Source organism: Sarcophilus harrisii, chromosome 1 (assembly GCF_902635505.1).
Source record: "Sarcophilus harrisii chromosome 1, mSarHar1.11, whole genome shotgun sequence".
In the NCBI taxonomy this organism is placed as follows: Eukaryota; Metazoa; Chordata; class Mammalia; order Dasyuromorphia; family Dasyuridae; genus Sarcophilus; species Sarcophilus harrisii.
This window is the reverse complement of record NC_045426.1, coordinates 2449315-2458429: the sequence shown is the minus strand read 5'-3', so window position 1 is coordinate 2458429 and position 9115 is coordinate 2449315.

Here is a 9115-nt window from a genome sequence, read left to right as displayed (position 1 = left end):
GAGATGGCTGAGGGTTCTCACTCGGGCAGCTGGGTAACCTGGACTCTTTCCTCCTTCAGACTGGGGGCAGCCCCTCTTGTCATCGATCGGCTAGTGTCTGGAGTCACTCTCTGTAAAGTTAATTCATAAATCTGTGGGTTCCTCCATTGGACAATGGTTGTGTTTTGGGGTAAAATCAAATTCTTTCTACTGTATAAGTTGGGGCCTCACCCCAATGAAACAGGAGGGGACCAAGCCCAAGGGGGGCTCTGTGGAAGAGAGACAACCATAAGACATTAAAAGGACACAGTGGGTAGGACCAGTGACAATGACCTAAGCGCTGTAAGGACTCTGTGAGACCAGTTACCAGATGCCGTCAGTGGCAGCTCCTGCCCCGGGTAGAACGGGCTCCTAGCCGTGAGAGCCAGGCCAGGGCAAAGCCCAGTCCTTCTGCGGTGCACAGACCCAGGGGCGAGTCCTGGCCCACCCTGGGTGATTCTGGCATCTCTCTGTCAAACGAGGGGGTTGCACTCAATCGCCTATGAGGGCACTTCCCGCTCTAGAGCAATGAGAACTGATCCTGCTGATCTTTGGGATCTCCTGGGGTTTCCAGCCGCCTCCTCAGTAAACCTCTCACCAGAAACTTTTGACAACTGGCCACTTCCACCTTTGTTCTCCTCTCATAGGGAAACTAGGATTTGTCTCTGGTGAGAGGTTTACTGAGGAGGATCCCAAAGATCATCAGGCTCCCGTGAGCCCCCCATGAGCCGGATCCCAGCTTCGTGAGTCAAGGCCGGCAGCAACGATGGAGGCCGCCTCATTCTCATACAGCAAGCGTGGGGCTGGGAGCGGGCAGGCCCTCTGAAGATCTTCCAGCCCCATCTGCTCACTTTATAGATGGGCAGACTGAGGCCCGGAGAGTCATTGGAAAGTCACCAGGCCGGGAAGTTGCAGAGCCAGGATCAAATCGCAGCCTTTCTTAGCGCAAATCTCCTGCCGGCTGACACCCCACTGTCTTAATCTGTCTTCCACATTTCTTCCATCTGTCTTCCTTCTTTCAATCACAAATAGAAATCTGGAGATTGGAAAAAAAAAACAATTATGTTTATGTAATTTAAGTTTCCAGTCATTTTGTGCCCCAAGAAGTTCCCTGACTTCACCTCAGATTTTCACATGTTGCTTTTCAATGCAACATGAGGCAGGAAAAATCCCCCAAACAGCCATCGGGAGCTCCGTCAGGTCTCCCAGGATGCTCCTGTGGAGGGCAGTCACCACCATTAGAGAGAAGCCTCCACGGCCTTTCCTCCTTTTCCATGCTTTCCAAAAGCGCCTCTGTGACTGAACTGGGAAGAGAAGGGCCCGGGTATTTGGAGGGCACCTGCTCCCTGCCAGGCACTGTGCCAAGCATGCAACAAATGGCACCGGATTGAAGCTTACATCGATGCTTTGGGGTGGGTTCTGCCATCCCCTCCGTGGGAGGCAGACGGATGCTAAGTGACTTGTCCAGACTCACACTAGTATCTGGTGGAGGCTCAGGCCTCCTCATGCCAGGCTCCCTATTTACCCCCACCTGCTCAGGGAGGAACTTTGAAAGGTCAGTAGAGCCCTTAGAAGTGCCCCCAACACCAGAGTTAGCAATGGATCCCACCGGAGGGGGAGGCAGTGGTTGGTAACAGAGCAAGTTTGAAAGAGACTCGGAGAAGGTCCCTCTCCACCTCCTGAGCCTCTTCCCACCGCTCTCTCTTTGTATTCAAAATGACGTTGCTTTGCCGCCATTTGGCTGACTCTCTTCTGCTTCTAAAACCTCTCCAGACTCTTCTCCTGGGACTCCACGCCCAAACTTTTGACATTTGTATAATCTGTTTTTGACACAAAGATGTTGCTTAGGAAATGCTCCGAAGCCAGTTGAATTGTATTGCAGAAGGAGGGAATTTCAGAGTTGTGAGGGACCCGGCAGCCGTCCGATCCCACCGGAGCTCCCCAAATACGATCCACCATCACGCCCTGGACAAATGGCCGTCCGTCCTCCAAGGGTGGGAGCGCCAGCCCCGCTGAAGGCCGCCCCTGGACAGCCATCGTCCACAGAGAAGTGCGCTCGACCTCAAGCCCAAGCTGAGGATCGTGCGGTTGCTCTTTGGGCCCACAGACGGGCTCTGATTCCTCTTGGCTTAGTATAGAGAGAGTGGGTGGACGAGTGGCCTGCTTAAGGGAGGCAAGCATGAAGACCGAGATCTTTGTGGAAAATGTGTCCTTGTGGCCAGACCTGAGAACCAGCGCAGCCATTTTGGAAGGCAAGTGAATGCAAAGAAAGCGGCCGGCGTGTCCTTCGGCCCAGAGAGGGCCCAGAGCGCCAGGGTGCCATTCCCACGGGCACCAATCTATTCGTCACGGCTCTTTTTATGGTGGGAAAGACTCGGAAACAAGGTAGCTGCTCGTTGATAGGGGAGTGGCTAAAATAACTTGCGGCTCACGAAAGCCAGGGGAGATCGCTGTGCTCTCAGCAGTGGTGACGAGGATAAATTCAGAGAAACGGAACAGACTTCCCGCCCTGACGCGGAGTCAAGAACACAGTGATGTCGAGGGAAAGAACAATCACCACGCGATAACGGAAATGACCGTGGCAAGGGGTTCGGGAACAGCATCTCCCCAGAGCAGCCACTCAAGGAAGTGGGAGAGGTCCAGGTGGGGAACCTTCTCGGGATTTCTAGTGACTTTTCCCTCCTCTTTCTCTCTCCTTTTTCTTTAAGTACATTCTTTGCTGTTTGAGATGGCTGAAGGCCAGGAAGGACACTAGGAGAAATGTAGTCATTTAAGGACAAAAAATATCAATGGGGATTATTAAAATTAATTTGAAAAGATTTCTTTTTATTGACGACATCACAGCTCCAGTGACATCACACTTAGGACTTTGTGTTCACCTCCTGTAGGTTACACCTACTCTTTGGGGTGTAAACGGCTCCCGAACTGGCTGCTCTCTGGCCCAGTGATGGCAAATGACACAGGATGGAGCGAGATTCTGAGCTATCACCGGGGACGTGGCCCCTGGGAGGAAGGAGGTGAGCGGGGAAGGCGCCCGGTCGATGTTTCTGGGAGTGAGACAGAGGATGCCTGGGGAGAATCCCCTTTCACTTCAACACCCAAGTTAACCAAGTCACAGGGAACCGTAGCTGGATTTTTGCCACGTTATTCGGGATGCAAATAAAACCGGTTTTCTCCACCAGTTAATGATCCCCTTTGTGCCTTGTTCCACTCATCCCAAGTCACCTTGAACGATCTCTCTGGAAACCTGAGATCACAGACTGAAGGCTGTGAGGGACCTTAGGGCCACATGCACTAAGAACTGATACGTGTGTGTGAAGAAATAACCCTCCTCTTGCTGGCAAGGCCGGTTAGGATTTTTGATTATTACTCTCAGGTAGAAGAAAGCATGAAGTCCCCAGGGATCCCAGACCCACGGCAATGGAGAGATGGTGAGAGATCCTGGAGCTGCCCTCCCTGAGCGCATCCCTGGCATCCTGAAGAACGTTGGGGGTGAGTCTGGGAATGCCGTCAGCGTGGATGCGGCAAGGAGTTGAGACACAAGGGAGCTGTCTGAAAGGGAACCCAGGAAGCGAGCATCCACTTCAATCCAATAAGGGTTGGTTAGGTGCCTACTACATGCAGAGCAACGGGGGCACAAAGACAAAAAGGCCATTTTAGTTCCTGCTCTCAAGGAGCTTCCATTCTGCAGGGAAGATGGGACACAGGCTCAGAGTCCCACAGATCGGGCTGTTCCCTTCCGGGTGACTCTCCCTGGGAAGCCTGATATTATTCAGGGTTCTCTCCTGGAGCCACAGAAGGATTTGGTGACTTGAAGCCCGACCCTGTAACGGGGAGGAAAGAATTGCCTGCCTTCCCAGTGCTGAGCTTGGGCTCTCAGTCTGAGTGTAGATGAGGGGCCTTGGTAGTGTCTCCCTTCCTCTCACTCTTTAACACTCCCCAGCCTGGCTTCCATCCTCATCATTCAACTTTGCTTTCTCCCAAGTTACCAAGGATTGACCCCCAGGATGCCGGATTCTCTTTTCGGCTCCCCCTCGACCACCTCTGCAGCCACGGCCAGATCACTTTAGCTCCCCGGCTACCGTGAACCCCAGGATTCGGGTGTGGGAAGTCTGCAGCCCTCCGGAGGGGGCTGCGCCCACTGGAGAGGAGCTCTTCCTGAGAGCACCTCGTTGGACTGGGGGCCGGGACTGCGCTGCTGTGGAAATCCCTCTGCTTTTGCTCCCTCCGCTCCGCGTGGCAGATTTCTGGGCATCCGAAGGAGGCCAGATGGCACCCCCAGCAGACGCTAGAAATAAGCAGATGCGCTTAAAACAGGCTTCTGTATCCAGGGAAAACTGTGGCCCGCTTAACACAAATTCCTCCTGTCCCGCCCTCCGAGCAGCTTTTGGTGACCGTCCTCCTTGGGCACTTTCAGTCGCTTGTGCCAATGGGAGAACGCCAAGAGTGATAACATTACCCTTGCAAAGTGCTTTCCCTCAGTGGTCCTGCCCCAGAGGGGGTTACCATCACCTTGGGGACACTAGGTGAAACAACTCCCCATGATCCCCCAGCAGAGGGCAGCCAGGGCTGGCCCCCTCCCCTCGCCCCTGTAGTCCATTGGATGTCCGCGAGTTTTGATGAAGCCCCCAAACTGCCATGTGGCAGCCGGCTGCCAAGCCCGACAAGGCAGGTAATGGTGGAGGGCCTCCCTGCCTGCCTGCGACCCCCTGCGGTGTGAACCTGCTCTTGAAGAGGAGGGAGCTGAGAATCACAGGCTGCTGGAGCTGGGAAGGACCCGAGAGAACAGCTCCGGGCTTCCCCACCCACTGCTTCTTCCCCAAGACGCGGCCATCCCCAAAGAACTCTCCCTTAGTCCTCCCATCCCTCCTAGCCACCATCCCACATCTTTCCCCTTCCTCCCCCCAGGCTGGCTTCCAGCTCGTCATTCACCCAAGTTCTTGCCGGGATTCTCTTTTCGGCTCCACTCTTTTTTTATTTTATTTTTTATGAAGCTTTTTATTTTTGTCACCTCTCCTCTTGCTGCCCTCTGAACCCTCGGCGAAATCTCGTTAGCTCCCCAGCATCCCTGTGCTCTCATCCTTCGCAGGAATTCCATTCTATCAGCAAACGTTCCGAAGCCCCCAATGTGTGCCAGGCTTTGGGGTTATAGGCCCCCAAATCTGCCCGTGCCCCGCCCACGAGGACCCACAAGGGGATGAGATCAGGTGGCTTCAAAGGTGCCTTCTAGCTCTTTGGGTTACACAGGAAGTGTCTCCTAGAGCTTTCCTGTCCCCACTACTCTCTACCCGCTGCAAGATTTCTTCTATCCAAGGTTATCTGAAGTCTACTTTGCACACGTCTTTTATTTGCGTAGTTACGGTGCCTGGTCTCTCTTGTGCGGGCTCCCGGAAGGCAGCCCCTTTCGGACTTTTGCCTTTGTATTCCTAGTGCCTAACATAGCACATGCCCTTAGTAGGTACTTAATCAATTAATTGGGGGGGGGTCTTCCAAAGTCCTTCAAGTCATACCAGAAAGATGGGCTTGTTTCCATAAAATAACAGAATTGGTCAGGGCTTCAGAGGCTGTCTAGTTCAACCTTCTTTTACAAATGGAGAAACTGAGTCCCAGGAAATGAAATGAATTGTAAGGTGGAAAGTGCAAGGCCCGTATGCAGTCAGAGGGCCCCTGTGCTGGTCTATGAACAGCCTCTCCACCTCAGGTGAGAGACCTGAAATCTGAAGGTAGCTAACAAACCCCGCTCAGGGACGCCCTTCCCCGCAGCTGGAGTGTCAAGCCAGGGCTGAGCTGGAGGGCCCGATCTTGCCCCCACTGCCTGGTCCCGGGAAATACTGGCTTCTCTAGCTGCAAAGCAGGTTTGATTTGGGGGGGAAGGTACTAATCCAAGTACATGCCAGGCTGATAGAGTTAGAACTGGAGGGGATCTCAGAAATGATTGATTCCAATCCCCCTTTTTACGGATAAGGAAACTGGCGTCCCACGGGTTGTTTCAGGCCGAAAAAAGCATCAAAAGACCCTGCAGAGTCGAACTTCACATTCTCCACAATATCATTTTATTGCTTATTCCTTCAAGTCCAATTCCCTTTGGAATGGAGGCCAAGCATGGAATGCTCTCAAATCTAAGCAAATCTAGGTCACTTGGGTGAAAAAAAGTAGGACCCGGCGGAGAGGAGGGGGATTGTGTGGCTTGTGTGCTGGCCTGTGTGTGTGTTTTACCTGGGCTGTTTGTATGGGAACTGGACTTTGTCCCTCACATTTAGGTAACTACCCATTTGAGCAACATACAGGGGTCGAAGGGGGCTTTGAGCAGAGGCAGTCTGAGCCAAAAAGAATAGGCCCTTTTGGAGTCTTTCCCCAAACTAGACCTGCTCGTTGTGAGCTCGGGTGCTTGAGGGTTGTGGTGGTTCTGGACCGTTCAGAAGGATGAAGAACAGTCCCCGTGGCCCGAAAGCTACGATTCTCTCTGAGACGCTCTTCTCTCCTTCCTCCTTGTAAGAAGGAAGTTTCATGAGCTCCTGGGGGGCAGAGCCTCATTTGCCCAGACTGCTCACCCGGTAGCCAAGCTTTCTGGATTGCGCTCAGCTGGTCGCCAGGCCCCGGCCCATCCTGAAAGCTTATGCAGCCAGCACCGAACCCGTCAAAGATGTTCTCGGAGACCCTGGAGGGGCTTGGGGGAAGGAGGTACCATGGGGGTGGCGCCTCAGAGGAGGGAAAGCAGCTTCCCCAGAGTCTTAACTCAGACCCAGAAAAGAGCAGGCATTTTGGGAAAGCTGACTCAGTGTTTTATGTGGCCCATAAGCCTCCCCCACTTCCTGCTTCCTCTGTTCGCACAGATGCCCCGTTTTCCCCCAGTGCTCCACTGCAGAACTTGTGTCAACTACCGAGTGCCCCTGGGGGTCCCTCTGGCTGTGAACCCGCTACACCTCCTGACACGTGCCCACACCGTGTCCCCAGGTCTCCTCGCTCCCGGGGAGAGCGCTGGGGCCCCGGCTCCGAGACCGCCTCCCTCCGCCCCAGCCGACTGCCCCAGAGCAGGAGTCCGATCCAAGGGCTCCCAGAGGCCCTTTCGCCCGGGGGTGTGGTACTTGCCCGAGCCTCTCCCGGCTTCAGAGGCAGCTGGCTCCTTATGGAGCTTCAGAGCTCTGCCCCGGGCACGAGACTTTCCGTACTTAGAGAATATTCCTGTTCGTCCCTGTGGCGCTTCAGCCGGGGGCAGCCCCGGAGCCAGGGAGGGAGGGGGCTCCGTGCTCAGCGTCTCCTCCCGGGGTAGATGCGGGACAGCAGCGGCCCCGCGGAGGGGAGGAGTGTGGCACGTGCTGCCCCGGGAGACGGTTCTCTGGCTTAGAAGTGCTCTGGGATAGGAGGCAAGAGTCCTGGAATCTAGTCGGGTAGACGATGAATGACAAGCAGCAGCCGCTGGTCATCATGGGGGAAGGGGCGGGAGAAGGCGAGGGCCGCTTTTGGGCTGTGTGCCAGAGTGTGTGAAGCTAGGGGACGGGGGGGGGGGGGGAGATAATGGGACCAGCTTGTCCTTGTTCAGGCCTTTCACGCGTGTCTGACTCTTCGTGACCCCGTTTGGGATTTTCTGGGCAGACCCCGGAGGCGTGGGCCATTCCCCTCTCCAGCTCATTTTACAGAAGAGGAAACTGAGGCAAACATGGCTCAGGGTGCCTTTCTCAGAGTCACGTGGGGAGAACAGAGCCTCCCGACTCCAGACTCTAGCGGCCGAAGAGGCTGCAGGGGGTTAAAAAGCGAGCTGCCCCTGGGAGACAGCGGGCCTATCAGCCGAGAGTGTGTCCACGAGGGCGGGCGAGGAGAGCGGGGCAGTTCAGTGAGATGGACGTGATTTCAAGGGCGGCCGAGAGAACGGATGTCAGTGTAACGGGCCCTTCTGGACTTTTGTCGGGGAGAGGAGCCGGCCCGAGCGCCAGTGGGAGGCGCGCCATGGCCCAAGGAAGGAAGGAAGGGTATTTAAGGAGACCTGGCCGGGGTCTGAGTAGTAAGGAGTCAGTTAGGAGACTAAGGGAAGCCCGGGAGGGGCCGGGGAAGATCCTTGTTTGGAAGTTTTCTTAAAAATAGGAAACGAAATAGCGAGCCAGTCCCTCAAAGCTATTTAACAAGAGGCGCTCCCTTGGGGCAGTGTGTGGAGCCAGGCCAGGCAGCGGCCACGGCCGAGAAGTGGGCCTTCTGCTGAGAAGTGGGACGGCTTTCCCGCTTCTCCTCTCGCATTTCTAGGCTACTTTAAGGCTTGCAAAGTGCTTTCCAGGCATCTCATGCTAGCTTTGCAATAACGGGAGGGGGGAGGGTAGCCACTATTACATATACGTTGACAGCTAAGGAAACCGAGGCAGGCACATCTGAAGTGACGACGTGCTCAGGGCCACGCGAGCTGACTGTCTGAAGCTGGATTGGAATCCACGAGCTTCTGCCCGGAGGCCCGGCCTCTCGCCTTCCGGCGGACCCCCAGGCCGATTTGCCAGAGCCCTCCGGGGAGTCTCTGCCTTTTCGGGCGGGAGAGGCCAGTCCGCGGCTTGCTCAGAAGCTCTGGGCTCAAAAAGCAGGCGGGCAGCAGGAAATCCCGCCTCTTCTTTCGCTCTGGGGCGGAACCTGGTCAGGTGAGCCCAGAGCCCGGCCCCGGGGGAGGGTGGCAGGTGACCCGGCCCCGCCCGGCCCACAGGAGGCATAAAATGCTTAACACACTAAGTAGGCCCTTTGTGGAAGGAGTCCTGGGCTCGGAGGCAAATGCGGCCTCAGGCACTTCCCAGCCGGGAGACTTTGGGCGAGTCACTTAGCCCCCACTTGCCTCAGTTCCTCATCTGTAAAACGGGCTCACCCAGAAGGACGGGGAAACATTGCAGTTTCTTACTTCAGAAAGCCCCCAGTGGGACAGGACTGAAGCGAAGCGACTTGACTGGGCGCTCCTTGTTCCCCGGGCACGCTCGGAGGTCCAGCCCCGCCCTGCTCCTCGCGCCCTCCGCCCCCGGGCTCCCCAGGCCGCGCCGGAGCGCTCCCGCTCTTCCTTCGCCCCTTAAACCCCCCCTCCGTGGCACCGGGAGCCAGAGCGATCGCCTTCTGCAGCCCCGAGCTCTGCCCACTC